At 40.3% G+C, this 19,685-nt stretch overlaps 1 protein-coding gene across 4 annotated transcripts in view; it reads right to left on the reverse strand.

The window, feature by feature from the left end:
* The window catches only part of C6H8orf34 (chromosome 6 C8orf34 homolog), a 361,855-nt gene that overhangs the window by 294,255 nt on the left and 47,915 nt on the right, over window positions 1-19,685 (reverse strand). The gene's annotated exons all lie outside the window — the stretch shown is intronic.

Below are 19,685 nucleotides of genomic sequence, written 5' to 3' on the forward strand. Positions count from 1 at the left end.
GGCGCAGGCTCGGCGCAGGCTCGGCGCAGGCTCGGCGCAGGCTCGGCGCAGGCTCGGCGCAGGCTCGGCGCAGGCTCGGCGCAGGCTCGGCGCAGGCTCGGCGCAGGCTCGGCGCGGACTCCGGCGCAGTGGCGCGGCCCGGGGCCCCGCTGCCGGCGCCTGGGCGTCGGCGGTACTCCGCCCATTGGGCCCAAGCCCTAGTGGTGCCCGGTCACCTGGGGAGCATGCTCCCTAACAAGGGTCCCTGGCCTACCCTGGGATACAGGCTCCCTCGCAGCTGTCCCGAAAGAGATACAGCGACGTGGCTCTTTGGTCCCCGCCTCCAGCCTGTTCTGGGAAGCCGTGATCCCCATAACCCTGGATACCACCCCGCAGAGCTCCGGAAGCTGGCAAGAGTATACCAGAGTATCTACGTATCTACCGAGTCGTGTCTGTTGCCAGAAATCCCACCCCTCCTGCTTGCTCCCCTTACCAGAGACGTAAGCCTCAGGCCCAATGAAGACGCTGGTGCCACGCTATAGAGATGCACCCCAGCTCAGAACCAGGACCCAGTTCCCACCTGACAGCTGGATCACGAGAGCCCTCCCCAGAGGTTGCCCTGAACTTCATCACTTTAACGTTCAATACTTCATCCTGTAAATGCGAATAATAATAGTACCTACATGATAGGGTTGTCAGGAGGATCAAATAAAATGATGATCACAAAGCATCCATAAAGTGCTGGGGATACAGATAGCCTATTGTGATGGGCTCCCTAACATTTCCTTCTAAGGCTGGGAACTGTTTCCCAGAATCTTCTCTATATGATCTAGTTTCCCAAGGTGGAGAATCTGTGGGAAGACTTGGAAAGTAAGAAAAGCTAAAGAAATTACTCTCTGGAGTGGACTGCAGGCAGAGGTGAGGGCAGATCAGAGATTCACACCAGCTTCTCAGCAAATCTGTGGAAACCTCCACTGCAGACGGGGATAGCTCTGGGAGCTGTTCAAAAGTACTGGATGATGGCAGCAGCTTCCAGGCAAGGGATTGAGAACCACCTGCTTTTGATATCCAGGTGGAGCTTTTCAGAGTAGGCTCCTCCCATCTTTGGTGACAGCTAACCTGACCTTCAGCAGCATCTCCCTGTCCTCTGTACCCCAACTTTCTAACTCTCCATCATGCAAACTCCTTTGTATTAAGCTCTATATAACCCAGATACGGAGTGACTTCTGTTTTCCTGACCAAACCCCCCCTTAATGATCTACCCAAAAGTGGTGTTAGCTAATATTTTCAAGTTTACTATTACTTTAATGTACTTATATATATATATATTATTCTTACATATTTATACTATTATTATTAATAATATTATGTATATTATTACTACTACTATTATTAACATTTTTGTCATATTTTTATAGCATATGTTTCTGGTAGAATATGCACATTGCATCTTTTTATTAGCTTTACTTTTTCTGATTATAAAACTAGTATCTGTTCTCTTAATACAGTTTATTATTCTGCAGTCTTTAACTGCATGAATATACTAAACATTGAGATAGCCCCTGCATTGATATCTGTTTCCTTTTTTGCTAATTGTAATTTTATTACTGGTATCAATTCAAATATGTTTATTTTAAAAATATATAGGAAGAAAACATTCTTTTTAAAATTTTTGAAAAATATCTAGAGAACATAAGTAATTAGTGAATATCAATTTGTATTATACATCATGTAAAGGCTCCTGGAAGTTGTGACTCTTATAACCTTGGTACTGTATAGAACACTGCCATAGGTAATGAGCTGAAAAATGAATGCTAACTAAATAGGAATGATGACTGTCTCAAAATACATTTTAATTTTATTTATTTATTTACTTATTTATTTTGATTTTTAGGGCCACACCTGTGGCATTTGGAGGTTCCCAGGCTAGGGGTCAGATCGGAGCTACAGCTCCTGACCTGTGCCACAGCCACAACAATGCCAGATCCAAGCTGTGTCTGCGACCTACACCACAAGGCTAACAGCAACACTGGATCCCCAATCCACTAAGCAAGGCCAGGGATTGAACCCACATCCTCATGGATACTAGTCAGATTCGTTTGTGCTGCGCCACAATGGGAACTCCCACATTCTAATTTTAATGTCCACTATATAAAACAAAAACCATGAGTGAGCTGGTAGCTTGTCACAGTCATTACATAATAAACGAATCCTTAAGGGAATGAGTGCTTATGTAAGAGTAACAAATTATTTTATTAATAGATTCATTGTGTCTGATGAAAGCTATAGAATCCCTTGGTTAAAAAACAAACCCAGGAGTTCCCATCATGGCTCAGCGGTTAACCAATCCAATTAGGAACCATGAGGTTGAGGGTTTGATCCCTGGCTTTGCTCAGGAGGTTAAGGATCCTGCGCTGCTGTGGCTGTGGCGTAGGAGGGCAGCTACAGCTCCGATTGGACCCCTAGCCTGGGAATCTCCATGAGCCGTAGATGCAGCCTTAGAAAAGCCAAAAGACAAAAAAAAAAAAAAAAAGCACGTGTATACAAACAAACATCAAATTTTCCATAATATTCCTCAGTATTTATCATCCATGGGCTAACCCCCTGAGGTTTTACTGGCTCCAGGTTAAGAATCCTTGCTCTGGGTTCCACAGCATAGAGATAGAGTGGCATTCTGCCCCAAAATTGCTTAACTTACTTGGGAGTAAGTTAATTCTTACTTCATTTCCCGAAAGATAAATACCAGCCTCAGTATAAAGTTATCAGGAAATAAAACCATTTACAAAATCTCAGGACTTTATCCTTATATAGTCTTTTTGTTAAATCAGTAAACATACAGGATGTTACACTGTAGCAATAATGGAGGTGGTATCAACCAAATACAATTTTTATTCAATACCCATAATTATCTGAAATATTAATTGGCACGTGGCACATTACCATCTGTAGAATATTTAGTTCAAACTGGCATTAAGATGTGATGACTGAATTAATTCATTCCAAATCTGCATATGTTTCAATTTTCTGTTTTTAATTAGGTCTTATTAAAAATTTGCATGAGATCACAACCTTCCAAACACCCTTTCCTCCACCAACTGTTTTTTATAAGTAGGCAGTTGATGGGCATTGAATTGCGAACAAATAAAAGAGAGACTATCCACTTGAAAATCAGTTGTCTCCAAAATAACTTATCTTCTGAAACAGGCTTATTTTAAATTGATGTCAGCCATTCCCAGTTGATAGAATCCCACTTGGTTTCCACCCCCACTAGAACCTTGCCTTTTCTTTCATTCCATTTTTCTAAATAGAACTGGAATAGAGAAAAAATTCTTTTCTGCTCCATTACACCTCTAAGCTCTGAGTTTTGGCTTTGGCAATAAATGAGTTCCGATGCAGCATCTAGCTTTCCATGCACAAATGGGAAGGAGACAGACATCTGTTTGGTATTTTACTGGCAGTCTCTTCCATTCACAGAACTCGGACTGTCCTCTGGTTGTTCAAACTTCCTCCATCGCCCTGCAACCATGCCCAAGCCATCCCTAAACCCACTACTGTCATTCTCAGTCAGAACTGAGACTTCATTGGAAGGCTGAGCTCAAAGGGAAAGGAAGCAACATGAACAGCAATGATTAAAAGCATCAGTTATTTATGAATTGGATAAGAACAAGGGTCAAGTATTTTACATAGATTTAATCATTCACTGCACAGTAAAGGACTGCATATAAGATGCAGAACCAAACTAGAATACATGCACTTTTACAAAGGTGTTGTTGGACCTGCCTCTCACCAGGCCGCCAATGCAAACAATTCCAAACACAGCCTCACAGGCCTAGGGAATAAGAAATCTGCACCCCTGTTTTGAAAGGCTCTTTGGCCCTTCTTAAATATAATTTAATGTAAAATTAGGTTTATGATACTCATTTGTAATACACAATAAAAAACAACTAATTCACCTTGTATATTACAGAATATAATCCAGGTAGGGAAAGGAAAAAAGTAGAGTAGTTTTGTAGTGAAGATTAAGAATAATGAGTTCCCGTCGTGGCGCAGTGGTTAACAAATCCGACTAGGAACCATGAGGTTGAGGGTTCGGTCCCTGCCCTTGCTCAGTGGGTTAACGATCCGGTGTTGCCGTGAGCTGTGGTGTAGGTCGCAGACACGGCTCGGATCCCAAGTTGCTGTGGCTCTGGCGTAGGCCAGTGGCTACAGCTCCGATTCGACCTAGCCTGGGAACCTCCATATGCCGCAGGAGCAGCCCAAAAAAATAGCAAAGGAAAAAAAAAAAAAAGAATAATGAAAATACCACAATTAAAAAATAATCATTCTAAATTCTAGAGCTGAATTTCATTTTATTTCTTTTTTTTTCCTTTTTTTTTTTTTTTGTCTTTTTAGGGCTGCACCCTCCACATATGAAGGTCCCTAGGCTAGGGATCAAATTGGAGCTGTAGCCACTGGCCTACGCCACAGCCACAGCAACGCAAGATCCGAGCCGTGTTTGTGACCTACACCACTGCTCACGGCAACACCAGATCCTTAACCCACTTAGGTAGGCCAGTGATTAAACCTGCGAACTTATGGATGCTAGTCAGATTTGTTTCCACTGAGCTACGATGGGAATGAATTCTAGAACTGAATTTTAGACACAAATTCCCTCTGCTTTAATGGTATAGGCAAATAATAAATCTAACCAGCAGATGACAAATGATGGACTATTTGGTCTAATACCTATTAATAAAGTAATACTGAAGTGGATTTAGTATCCACTTTGAAACAGTTTTCATATAAAATACAAGCCTGTAGTTAAATTTCCATGCAAACATCAAAGTCTCCAATGAGAAATATTTGCATACCATATGAAAATACTCTTAGCTAAGGAATTTATATTGCTCAATATAACAGTCTATCAAAGCAACTATTTTGATGTTAGGTAGGACTTTCCACAGTCTTTTTTTATTTTTTTATCATAGCTGATTTACAATGTTCTGTCAATTTCAGCTGTACAACAAAGTGACCCAGTCATACATATATACATGTATATGTGTGTGTGTGTGTGTGTGTATTCTTTTTTTCACATTATCCTCCATCATTTTCCATCACAAGTGATTGGATATAGTTCCCTGTGCTATACAGCAGAATCTCATTGATTATCCATTCCAAATGCAATAGTCTCTGTCCACTAACCCCAAAATCCCAGTCCATCCCACTCCTTCCTCTTCTTCTCCCCATTGGCAACCACAGTCTATTCTCCATGAGTTTGTTTCTGTTCTGTATATAGGTTCATTTGTGCCATATATTAGATTCCCGATATAAGTGATATCATATGGTATTTGCCTTTCTCTTTCTTACTTCATTTAGTATGAGAGTCAGGACTTTCCACAGTCTTGCTTGAAAATATCTCTGTAGAAATTAACAGGCAATACTTAGCATAAATAGGTACCTCAAGACACAAAGAAATAATTAAATCAATCCGTAATGGAAGTAGTAGATGTATGGAGAAGTCACCATAAGAAGGTAGATGTCTCTCAGTTGAGTAAGAATTACTTTATTTTATAAGGAATGTTAACTAAAACAGGGTGTCCAGCATGACAGAATAATGAGGAAATTTCATAGTGTACACCCAATGCTTCCTTTTGGAAATGATGATCTAAGGAAATGATATATTTTTTCTATGGCAAGGGTAACTTCAAATTGGTTATGGATACACTGGACTCTCCTAGGTGAACACTACTAATTAGTAAGCCTTTACTCTAATTTCATCCTAAAAGATTCATAAATCAGGAGACCATATATGTATGGGCCTCTTTCTAGAACTATATTTTATCTCATTAATCTATTTGTCAGTCTTATACCATCACTGAATATCTTAATATATAATATATATAATATATATATCTTAATATATAACATATTATATATATAATATATTATATATCTTAATATAATATATATAATATATTATATATCTTAATATATAATAATTCTAATATCTTGTGGAGAAATTCATCATATCTTATTTCTATCACCTTTATAGTTAGTCTGCCAAGATTATGTTCAATTTTCTCTTATTATCTTTGGATTTATTCTACTTTTTCCTCTGTTAGTTTGAAAGTTACATACACTTTTAGGATTCTTTTAGTGGCTACCCAGAGATTATAAAATGAATGCTTGGGAGTTCCCTTGTGGCACAGTGGGCTAAGTATCCAGTGTTGTCACTGCAGCATCCCGGGTCACTGCTGTGACATGGGTTTGCTCCCTGGCCTAGGAACTTCTGCATGCCACTAGTGCAACCAAAGGGAAAAAAATTAATGTTTGACTTATCTACAGTATTAATTGGTATTTTCCCCTTATCTCAGATTTTGCAAGAATTTAGAATACTTTGATACCACTTATCACCCCTGGCTTATAATGCTATTGTTGTGTATTATATTTATGATACACAATATAATATATATGAAATACATAATAGTTATTAAACCCCCACAATGTATTTCTAATTTATATTTTATACTGTTAGCATGCATTTATATGTATCCATATATTTACCATTGTTATTGCTCTTATTTCTTCATTCATCTCCAAACATCGGTCTGGGATTATTCTCAGCAGCATAAGGAATACCTGTACTTTAGTGGTGACCCCAGCTGCTGCCATGACAACACCAAATCCTTAACCTGCTGTGCCACAAGGGAACTCCTCATTGTAGTTTTATTTGCATCTCTGTAATGGCTAAGGATGTTGAACTCCTTATGTGTTTATTTGCCATCTACCTTCCTCTGTGAAATGTCTGTATATCTTTTGCCCATTTTATAATAGTGTATTATTCTTTTACTGTGCTGCTGGATTCAGTTTGCTAGTATTTTGTTGAGATTTTTGCATCTGTGCTCATTAGCTATTTTGGCCTCCAGTTTTCTTTTCTTATAGTGTCCTTATCTGGCTTTGATATGGTAATTCTGGCCTTGTAAAATGAGTTGGGGAGTATTCCTTCTTCTTCAGTTTTTTGGAAGAGTTCGAGGAGGATTTGCATTAATTTTTCATTAACTATTTGGCAGAATTCACAAGGGCCTTTTTTCATTTGTAATTTCTTTGAGCTTTTTTTTTTTTCTTGGTTAGTCTAGCTAAAGATTTATCAGTTTTGTTTATATCTTTGAAAAACCAACTCTTAGTTTCATTGATTTTTTCTCTACTGTCTTTCTAGTTTCTTTATTTCTGCTCTAATCTTTACTATTTCCTTCTGCTAACTTTGAGCTCAGTTTGTTCCTCTTTCTAATTCCTTGAGTTGTAAAGTTGTATTAAGACTTTTCTTTTTTCTTAATGTAGCCATTTATTATCCATTAACTTTCAGCCTATATGTGTGCTTAAAACCAAACTGTGTCTCTTGTAGGTGGCATATTGTTGGATCTGGGTGTGTTTTAATCCATTCAGGCACTCTGTCTTTTGATTGAAGCATTTAGTCCATCTAGGTTTTAAAGGAATTATTGATAGGTAAGGACCTACTATCACCATTTTGTTAACTGTTTTCTAACATTTCTTTTCTTTTCTTTTCTTTTTTTAGTCTTTTTAGGCCACACCTGCAGCATATGGAAGTTCCCAGGCTAGGGGTTAAACTGGAGCTGCAGCTGCTGGCCTACATCACAGCCATGGCAACGCCAGATCCGAGCCACATCTGCAACCTACCCCACAGCACATGGCAGCACCAGATCCTTAATCCATTGAGCAAGGCCAGGGGTCGAACCCACATCCTCATGGATACTAGTTGGGTTTGTTTCTGCTGAGCCATAATGGTAACTCCTGTTTTCTGACATTTCTTAAATTCCTTTGTACTTTATTCATCTCTTGCTGTCTTCCTTTGTGATATATATATATATATATATTTTTTTTTTTTCCTTTGGCTTTTTGTCTTTGCAGGGCCACACCCGAGGCATATGGAGGTTCCCAGGCTAGAGGTCTAATCAGAGCTGTAGCTGCCAGCCTACACCACAGCCACAGCAACACAGGATCTGAGCCATGTCTGCTACCTACACCACAGCTCATGGCAACACCAGTTCCTTAACCCACTGACAGAGGCCAGGGATCAAACCCACCACCTCATGCATGGTTCCTAGTTGGATTCGTTTCCACTGTAACACAACGGGAACTCCTGTGATGTATCTTTTTAGTGGTATGCTTTAATTCCTTTCTGTTACCTTTGTGGTTACCTGGAGGTTTTCATGAAACATCTTAGAGAAATAACAGTCTGTTTTAAGCTGATAACAACTTTCAATCACATATAAAAACTCTTCTCCTTTCCCCACATTTTATGCTATTAATATCACACTTTACGTCTTTTTATATGGATATTCATTAACAAATTATTATAGGTATAATTGTTTTAATATTATTGTTTTTAACCTTTAACTAGAAATAATAGTGATTTATACACCATCATTTTATTATTATATTCTGAATTTGACTATGAGTTTTATGCTTTTATATGTTTCCATGTTGTTACTTAGCATCCATTAATTTCAACTTGAGATATTCCCTTTAGCATTTCTTCTTTTTTTTTTTGTCTTTTGTCTTTCTTTGTTGTTGTTGTTGTTGTTGTTGTTGTTGTTGCTATTTCTTGGGCCGCTCCCGCAGCATAAGGAGGTTCCCAGGCTAGGGGTTGAATCGGAGCTGTAGCCACTGGCCTACGCCACAGCCGCAGCCACGCGGGATCCGAACCGCGTCTGCAACCTACACCACAGCTCACGGCAACGCCGGATCCTTAACCCACTGAGCAAGGGCAGGGACCGAACCCTCAACCTCATGGTTCCTAGTCGGATTCGTTAACCACTGCGCCACGACGGGAACTCCAGCATTTCTTCTAAGGCTAGGCTAGTGGTGGTGAACTCCCTTAGATTTATTCTGTGGATATCTTTATATCTCCTTTATTTCTGAAGGACAGTTTTGTCAGGTATAATATTCTTAGCTGGCAGGTTGGTTTGTTTTGTTTTGTTTTTTGTCTTTTTAGGGCCACACCCATGGCATATGGAGGTTTCCTGGCTACAGGTCAAATTGGAGCTACAGCTACTGGCCTATGCCACAACCACAGCACCGTCAGATCCAAGCCACGTCTGAGACCTACACCACAGCTCACAGCGATGCCAGATCTTTAACCTACTGAGTGAGGCCAGGGATCGAACCTGTGTCCTCATGGATACAAGTCAGATTCATTTCCCCTGAGCCACGACAGCAACTTTGGTTGGCAGCTTTTTTTTCTTTCAGCACTTTTCTGACTGCCAGGTTTCTGCAGAAACATGCTACTTTCAAAATTCTCTATTTGTCTTTGACTTTAACCATTTTGATTACACTATATCCCAGGAAGATCTTCTTTGGAATGATCTTGCTTGGGGTCCTTTGAATTTCCTATATCTGGGCGTCTATGTTTCTCCCAAGATTTATAGAATTTTCAGTTACTATTTCTTAAAAATAAGCTCTCTTCCCATTTTACTCTCTCTTCTCTTTGAGATTTCCATCATGTGACTATTTATTCATTTTATGATATTTGATAATTCATGTAGACTTTCTTCTCTCTCTTTTTCATTCTTTTAGTTCATCTAATGGCTAATTTCCAATTATCAGTTTCAAGTTCAGTGATTCTTTCTTCTGTATGATCAAGTCTGTTATGGAAATTCTCTATTCAGTTTTTCAGTTATATCATTGTATTCTTCAGCTCCAGGATGACTGTCTGGTCCTTCTTCTATGGTTTCTTTTCTTTTTTTAAAAAAAAATTCTTGGTTGGTCATATATGGTTTTCCTAATTTTGTTTAGTCATTTAATTGTTGTCTTATGTTTCTTTTTGTTTCTTTCAGATGCTTATTTTGAATTCTTTTTAGAAAAACTGTAGATCTCCATTTCTTTGGGGTTATTTACTGGCTATTAGTTTCCTTTAATTAGGTCATATTTGCCTGATTCTTCATGACCTGTGTAGCCTTGCATTGGTGTCTGTGCATTTGAAAGGGGCAAACACATCTTCCAGTCTTTACTGTGGTTTCAGCAGATAAAGACCTCCTGTTAGTTCCCTGACTGATGGGATTACCTCCAGAATAGCAGTTGTTCTGAATTGGAGCCAGTTACAAGTTGTTGCTGTATCTGCAGTGGGGTCCATGGTTGGCAGGCTTGTAACCAGGGGCTCAGGCAGGTGTGGACTCTGTCTAGTCCCCGAGTGGACAGAACTGCTTCCAGTACCTTGTTCATTAAGGTGGCACTTCAGGTTCCTCAGCTGGGGCTTCAGACAGCAGGTCTATTACCAGGTTGTGGATGACTGTCTCCTGCCAGGTCCCTGGGAGAGCTTCAGGTTTTACAGCCACAGTTGTGGTCTGCAGGGTTGAGGCTCTGAAGGCACAGATGGGTGTGTTTCTAGACAAGACCCAAGAAAGGCTAGACTGTTCCTTGACTGAGGTTGGAGGGACTAGAGTTGAGAAGAAGGCCATTTCAGGATCTCCTGAGGCAAAGCTATTAGTAGCTCCTGCCTGGTTTCTACATCAGCAGAACTGCTCATGACTATGGTTGGGACTATGGAAGGCCACAGGTCCTTCCCAAAATCTAGAGTCTGACTGAGTTTAGTGGATTTATCTCCAGGGACTCTCAGACCATGGTAGAAAGGGGGCTGCAGCTGGTTCATATGCCACATCAGCATCATGTCTGTATGCCTATTACCCAATGCATGAGTGGGCATGACTCTTCCTGGGTCCCTTGGTGTTTGCTGCTGGTAACAGGACCAAGGCCAAACAGGGCTATTCTGTTGCCAAATCCTCAGAGGTACATGGCTGTCGCTGGGTCTGTAGCTGGGACCGTGGTTGGACAGTCAACTGCCTAGATGCCAGGCTGCCTCCTCAGAATGGCTTTCCTTGTTCTTGAACTGCACCAGAGTTTCACAGTCTCCAACCTGGATTCCAAAGATCCCAGAAAGATGCATTTGTCTATGGATGGATGTCAGATTATTGCTGTTGGCAGGGGAAAACAAATGGAGGACATCTTAATCATCCATCTTGCTGACTTAACTGCTATAATTGATCATTAAATCATTTTTCTGACAGCTGCTTTAAAATTTCTGTCTGATAGTTTCAACATCCAATTCTTCTCAATATTGACTTCAGTTAATTAGTCTTTTCTCATTCAGATTGTGGTTTTTCCGGGTTCCTCACGTGTCCTGCAATTTTTAAAATATATATCCTGAACATTCTATTTAATATGTTAGGAGACTCTTGATACTTTTTTACCAGTTGCCTTTGATGATTTGTTTTTAGGACTAACTGGAGGCCTAGAATGATGTCATCTTCCTCCTGAAAGTAGGAAGAAGTGTGAGGTACCTGTGAATAGAAATAACTCACCATCGCTTTCAATCCATTTCCAGAATTCAGATGTCCAGAACTCTAGATGACCCAAAGCTGGAATACAGTCTTTGTGAGAATTAGCTTGCTAAACCTTTATTACTACGGTGAAGTTCCTCTGGGTCTCAACTCAAAGTCCAGGGCATTTTCTGGTGTCCCGACTCCTGGCAATCTCTTATCTTGAACTCTCCCCTCTCCTTTTGAGGCTGTCAAAAACACTCCTCAGCCTTGCAGTGGCTTCCTAGAAAGGACCAAAGTTCTTAGGGCAAAAGCAACACCAAAAGCATGGTTCACCACCCTGAATTTCCATCTTCTCCTTGATCTTGGCCCGGTCATCCTTCATTAACTTCACTAGTTAGTTCCTTGAAGCTATCAGACAGATATTTTCTATATTTATTCTAGCCTTCCTTAGTTGAATTTTTGACCCAAATTATCTAGTCCATCATTTCTAAACTCTTTCAGTATTACTTATAAAATTGTGTTCAATAATATATGTTGTCATTCCCTCCTCGCACATAAAAGTAACATTTCTTATACCTCACTTTTTCATTTAATAACATACACTTTTGATATTTTCATATCAGTACATGGAATGAAAATCAGCTGTATAATATTCCACTGGGTGTAAAAAGTCTACTTAATCAATGTCTTATCAAGAAACACTAAGTTAAGTTCAATGTTTGGCTAATACAAACTTCAATGACATAAGATCCATTTTGTGCATGTGCCAATATATCTGTGGAATAAGTTCCTAGAGAACTTAAAAGTAGAATTAAAATTGAATTGGATAAAAGTATGTGAGAACTCTCTGTACTTTCTGTTAAAATTATCTGAAAACCTAAAAATACTCTAAGAAGTATTTTCTTAATCTATTAATAAAATAGAAGCTAGTATTTTAAAATAATCAACTCTACTAGTTTTTTTAAAACTTTGATTAGAAATAACTTCATTAAAAGAAAGGCAGGTGAGGGAGTTCCCATCGTGGCTCAGTGGTTAACGAATCCGACGAGGAACAATGAGGTTGTGGGTTCAATCCCTGGCCTTGCTCAGTGGGTTACGGATCTGGCATTGCTGTGAGCTGTGGTGTAGGTCACAGACATGGCTCAGATCCAGCATTGCTGTGGCTCTGGTGTAGGCCGGTGGCTACAGCTCCAATTAGACCCCTAGCCTGGGAACCTCCATATGCCGTGGGAGCAGCCTAGAAAAGGCAAAAAGACAACAACAACAAAAGAAAACAAACAAACAAAAAAAACCAGCAGGTGAGATCTTCAAAAGGAGCTCAGGAATTACTACCTATACTAAAATGTTGACCAGTAGGTTTAACAGCAGTTGCTGACACCTGAGCTATTTTTACCAAGAATAGAGTTGGATCCAAAATGGTACCCAAATCTTTCCTCTAGCCTTCCCTTTTCCCACTTTTTTTTTTTTTTGGTCTTTTGTCCTTTTAGGGCCATGCCCACGGCACATGGAGGTTTCCAGGCCAGGGATCAATTCGGAACTGTTGCTGCCGGCCTATGCCACAGCCACAGCAATTCCAGATCCTTAACCCACTGAGAGAGGCCAGGGATCGAACTGGCAACCTCATGGTTCCTAGTCAGATTCATTTCCACTGTGCCATGACAGGAACTGCCCCCTTTTCCCACATTTTAACATGTGCTAGAATGTCTGTTCTGGATAAAAGAATAATGTCTTACTTAAGGAGCATGAAAGAGGAACGTTTATTAAAAACACAGTTTTAAGTGCGGTACTGGTATCAAAACAGACAGACCGACCAATGGAACAGAATAGAGAACCCAGAAATAAACCCTGACACCTATGGTCAATTAATCTTTGACAAAGGAGGCAAGAGCATAAAATGGGAAAAAGAAAGCCTATTCAGCAAGCATTGCTGGGAAACCGGGACAGCTACATGCAAAGCAATGAAATTAGAACACACCCTCACACCATGCACAAAAATAAACTCAAAACGGCTGAAAGACGTAAATATAAGACAAGACACCATCAAACTCCTGGAAGAGAACCTAGGCAAAACACTCTCTGACATCAACCTCATGAATATTTTCTCAGGTCAGTCTCCCAAGGCAACAGAAATAAGAGCAAAAATAAACCAGTGGGACCTAATCAAACTGACAAGCTTTTGCACAGCAAAGGAAACCCAAAAGAAAACTAAAAGACAACTTTAGAATGGGAGAAAAGAGTTTCAAACGATGCAACGGACAAGGGCTTGATCTCTAGAATATACAAGCAACTTATACAACGCAACAGCAAAAAAGCCAACCACCCAATGGAAAAATGGGCAAAAGACCTGAATAGACTGTTCTCCAAGGAAGATATACAGATGGCCAACAAGCACTTGAAAAAATGCTCAACATCGCTGATTATAAGAGAAATACAAATCAAAACTACCATGAGATACCACCTCACACCAGTCAGAATGGCCATCATTAATAAGTCGACAAATAACAAGTGCTGGAGGGGGTGTGGAGAAAAGGGAACCCTCCTGCACTGCTGGTGGGAATGTAAGCTGGTACAGCCACTATGGAGAACAGTTTGGAGATACCTTAGAAATCTATCCATAGAACTACCATATGACCCCACAATCCCACTCTTGGGCATATATCCGGACAAAACTCTACTTAAAAGAGACACATGAACCCGCATGTTCACTGCAGCAGTATTCACAACAGCCAAGACATGGAAACAACCCAAATGTCCATCGACAGATGACTGGATTAGGAAGAGGTGGTATATATACACAATGGAATACTACTCAGCCATAAAAAAGAACGACATAATACCATTTATAGCAACATGGGTGGAACTAGAGACTCTCGTATTGAGTGAAATAAGTCAGAAAGAGAAAAACAAATACCATATGATATCACTTATAACTGGAATCTAATATACAGCACAAATGAACATTTCCACAGAAAAGAAAATCATGGACTTGGAGAATAGACTTGTGGGGGAGAGGGAGGGTGTGGGAGGGATCAGGAGCTTGGGGTTATCGGATACAACTTGGAATGCATTTACAATGAGATCCCACTGAGTAGCATTGAGAACTATGTCTAGATACTTATATTGTAACAGAACGAAGGGTGGGAAAAAAAATGTATACATATAAGTGTATCTTGGCCCCCTTACTGTACAGCAGAAAAATAAATTAATTAATTAAAATAAAATAAAATTAACATTGGAAGAAAAAAACACTTTTAGAAACTAATATTAAAAAATATAACACAGGAGTTCCCGTCGTGGCGCAGTGGTTAACGAATCCGACTAGGAACTATGAGGTTGCGGGTTCGGTCCCTGCCCTTGCTCAGTGGGTTAATGATCCGGCGTTGCCGTGAGCTGTGGTGTAGGTTGCCAACGCGGCTGGGATCCTGCGTTGCTGTGGCTCTGGCGTAGGCCGGCAGCTACAGCTCCGATTCGACCCCTAGCCTGGGAACCTCCATATGCCACACGGGAGTGGCCCTAGAAATAGCAAAAAGACAAAAAATTTAAAAAAAAATTTTTAAATATAACACAGAAAATAGACAATATTATTTTAAGTTATTCATTCATTTACTCAATAAATAGTTACTAATCATCTTTTGTATGCTGGTCTTTGAGGCACTTGGAATATAAAAGTGAACAAAACAGACAAAAATCCCTGTTCCCATGGAGTTTACATTCTAGTGACAGGGAGAAAACAATGAATAAAATAAATATGCAAAATTATATAACACATTGATAGGTGATGAGTATTATGGTGAGAAACCAGGAGAGGGATCATGTGCTATCAAGGGGTTGAGGACAGGCTAACAATTTTACACAGAAAATGTCATAACTGCCATTAATTAGTTTTTAACCAGCTGAGGGAGTTGTTTATAAAGATTATTTGCAATCTTTACATTATTCTTCCTACTAAGTCTATAAAATACCACCTTCCTCTCATATAACCTAATTAAGAGAATGAAGAAAGATAAAATCTATTGGGTCTTCCAGGACTGTCATGCCAACCTACTTAGCTCTTACATCTTAGATCAATAGAAAGAAGCAAACTTTGAGTCTCTGGGTCGTACATATAAAAATTCCCAGAAGAGACAGAGTGGACATATTGATCAAGTGCCCACACGAAGCGATCAACTGTGGCTAGAGTAGGAAGGACAGGAAGAAAATTATAGCCTTTTTAATAGCCATATGAATGCTGGAAATGGTATTTATTTTTAAAAAAAAGAAGGAATTGTGGGCAGAGGATATCACAGAAGCTTATTAAATATACCTTCAAAGAAGGGACCATCATAATAAGAACTACATGGAATTTTTTAAAAATTGCTCTGATCAGGGAGTTCCCGTCATGGCACAGTGGTTAATGAATCCGACTAGGAACCATGAGGTTGCGGGTTCAGTCCCTGCCCTTGCTCAGTGGGTTAAGGATCCGGCGTTGCCGTGAGCTGTGGTATAGTTTGCAGACGCGGCTCGGATCCCACCTTGCTGTGGCTCTGGTGTAGGCCAGTGGCTACAGCTCTGATTCGACCCCTAGCCTGGGAACCTCCATATGCCGCGGCAGCGGCCCAAGAAATAGCAAAAAAGACCAAAAAATAAAATAAAATAAAATAAAAATAAAAATTGCTCTGATCAGCCCCAAGCGGAGTTAGTTAGGCATAGTAAGTGTCTGAATAATATTATGAATGCAATTCTACACAACGCTCATGCCACTGTATTAAGTCATGTGTTTACTAGTTCAGCTCTCTGAAGAGTTCTTGAGGTCAGGAAACATGTCTTAGACATCTTTGTTTCCCAAGATCAAAGAACAGTTCCTGGTATATTTGCTAAAAGAAAAAATGAATAAGTGAATAAATCATGTCAATAACTTGACTAAAAACCTTCTGTAGCTGCATTATTATCTGCAAAAAAATCCCCTCAAGAAAACCAAAAAACCCCACATACCTCCCTTCACGGCACTCAAAATGACCTAAGACCAGCTCCCAAGCTGCAATTTCATCTCTTATGATAATATGCTCTAGATTCTAGAGATAGCAAAACTTCCATTGATAGATCTTCTCCTTTCATATCGCATATTTATACTAGGCTCCCGTCTCAGAATAAATAAGCCTGGCATGGTTCAGGGTTTAGGGAGCTTACATTCTTTGGAATGATAAGACAATAAATAATAATAAAAACAAGAAGTAAAGGAAATATAGATTCCGGGAAGTTCTCTGGGGAAAAAAAAAAGGGCAGAGAATTTATTAGAGAAATAGTGGTGAGATATATTTCATGGAGTGATCAAGAAAGCTTTGCTGAGGAAACTGTATTTGATCAGAGAGGCCTGAGGGTAAAACTAGAGCCAGACATTCAAAAAGCTAGCATTTCAGGCAGAGAGACAAATAAATGTGAAGACCCCTGGGCATTGTGAGGCTTGGTAATCTCTAAGAGCTGTCGAAGGCCAGCAGGGATGGAATAGTCCATGAGCGGAAGAGGTAGGCAGATGCCAGAACTTGGAGAGCTTTGTTGGTTAAGACAGAGAGACTGAATATTACTTTAAACGGAGGACAAAGCCAATGTAGGGTGTTAATTAAGGGAGTGAGATTGATTTGCCCTTTTAAAAAATGTGCCAAAACTGTTGAGAGACTACTGAATGATAGTAGTGGTATAAGCGATGATGCAATGCAACAGCCTCTATACGAATTTCTAAAGTAGACCTGACCTGGGGAGGAGCAAGTCAGAGCAGCCTGAAGAATGCATTACCCACATTGGGTGAGAATGACTGAGCTGAAGTCAGTGCCATGCACTTATAATGCAGAGCAATGAATAGGGACGGTTTAGTGCTGGAAGACCCAGCGTTCCAATATGGGCATGGTAAAAGCGGCCATGAAGTAGCCAGAGAGATGCTCATGGCAATTTTTCAATTACTATTTTTCAATGCTTCCTTTGGAATGACAATAATTCTCTTTATTTTTTCAATGGCTATTTACTGAGCACTCCCTACAAACCAGGCACTGTGAACACAACAGACAGGTATCACTGCTCTGCAGCTGTTGGCATTGGTCTGTGGGTTTCTTCCTCAGATTGTCTGGATTATCCCAGTAAATTAGGAAACAAGATCAACAGCAGTAACAGAGGATGGGAGATGAAGACTGGGAGTTTGGAGCAAAGGGAAATACATGAAAAATAGTGGCCCAGAAGTGTAGGATTGCCTGCCTGGCCCCTGGAGATTTGCTGTCACAAGTTTGAAGCAAGGCAAGTTTGTGTAAGAGCATGTTTTTCCTCCCAGCCATGTTCAGCTGCTCAGGGGTAGGCATGAAAAAGGTAAAATTTTATATTTAGGCAGTATTGTAGTTTAGCTAGTTGAGAAGGGTGAGCTGGGAGAGGAGCAAGTATACTTGAGACTACATGTGGGAGTTCCCGTCATGGCTCAGCGGAAACTAATCTAACATCCATGAGGACGCAGGTTCAATCCCTGGCCTTGCTCAGTGGGTTAAGGATCCGGCATTGCGGTGAGCTGAGGTGTAGGTCACAGATTCGGCTTGGATCCCTTGTTGCTGTGGCTGTGGTGTAGGCTGTAGCTCTGATTTGACCCCTCACCTGGGAACCTCCCCATGCCACGGGTGCAGCCCTAAAAAGACCAAAAAAAAAAAAAAGAGAGAGAGAGAGAAACTACATGCAAGGGGGCAATTATAACGAGTGGCCACTGGCCCCAGAATTGAGGCTGGATAGAAGCAGACTGAGAACATCAAGGAAGTGAGGGAAAGTGACAACGTGCTGCATCAATGGAATAGACGTCCATTGGGGTTGAAGAAAAGTAGGGGTTGGATTGAGGCAGTGAGCCGGAAAGACAGGAGACAGTGGTCAGAGAGAAGGATGCTTGAAAAGGAGACTACGGAGAGCCTGCAATTCTTATAACAACAACAGGAGTGGCTACGCAGGAAATACAGTAAAAATTACTGGGTGAGAGGAGTTCAACAAAGATATCAGTGTGATGGAAAAGTCATCTACTTAATATACAAAAATTGCCAAAATGAATACAGATGTAGTACTAGAAAGACAGTAATTAAGAGTTCAAACTATTGAGAAACGCGGAAACTATCAGAGGTCTGTAGACTTAAAACTCTTGAGGAATATAGGAGAACCACCCAGAGGTTCATAAAAGTAATAACGAGGCTGGTAAGCAATATAACCTAATGACACAGAGTGAAGATAGGTTTCTTTTTTAATTTTTTTCTTAAATCTAGTAAGTCTAAAACATGTAAATATGAATCTTTCCTCTTTATTAGAAATATTTCATCAGCTAGGAAAAATCATACTACGTATAAATCAAAGATTATAAAACAGGGGAGTTCCCGTCGTGGTGCAGTGGTTAACGAATCCGACTAGGAACCATGAGGTTGCGGGTTCGGTCCCTGCCCTTGCTCAGTGGGTTCACGATCCGGCGCTGCCCTGAGCTGTGGTGTAGGTTGCAGACGTGGCTCGGATCCCGCGTTGCTGTGGCTCTGGCGTAGGCCGGTGGCTACAGCTCCGATTCAACCCCTAGCCTGGGAACCTCCATATGCCGCGGGAGCGGCCCAAGAAATAGCAACAACAACAACAAAAAAAAAAAGATTATAAAACATTACACGACTATTCAAATTTATATATTCATTTCAAAGAGAAATTTTAGTTAATATGCAGAACACCCAAGTCAATGTACACAGAAAGGTTAACTGGTAAGGCATTTAGTCCTAAATCTACATTAACGTAGGTGAAATAGACGGAAATTCTTAAATAGATTAATTTAGTAGTGTGCTGGCATCAAATATGCTCTATGGTTTATGAAAAGCAAAATAGCTATTGACACCATTAGTAAATGCTGGCAATAAGTTTCTTGCTTGCTTGCTTGCTTGCTTGCTTTTGCTTTTTTTAGGGCCCCACCCATGGCATATGGAGGTTCCCAGGCTAGGGGTCAAATCAGAGCTACAGCTGCAGGCCTACACCACAGCCATAACAACATCAGATCCAAGCCTCGTCTGCAACCTACACCACAGCTCACAGCAATGCCAGATCCTTAACCCACTGAGGGAAGCCAGGGATTGAATCCGCAACCTCATGGTTCCTAGTCGGATTTGTTTCCGCTTCACCATGATGGGAACTTCAAGGCATAGGACCTCAGGGGCTAAATTTCTAATTTATAGACACTTAATACCCCCACTCACAGAGAATGTGCGCTAAAATCTGTTTATGAACCTATTTTATGTAGGTTTATAGAGCTATATATGTTTTGATAAAAACAGACATTATGTGCTTAAAACTAAATTCCATAATGAATGCTAAACAGCAATTAGTTTCCACAAACCCTCCCTGAATCTAAGTAGGCTCATTGCAGCTGGTAAATCA

This window comes from Phacochoerus africanus, chromosome 6, assembly GCF_016906955.1.
Source record: "Phacochoerus africanus isolate WHEZ1 chromosome 6, ROS_Pafr_v1, whole genome shotgun sequence".
Classification (NCBI taxonomy): domain Eukaryota; kingdom Metazoa; phylum Chordata; class Mammalia; order Artiodactyla; family Suidae; genus Phacochoerus; species Phacochoerus africanus.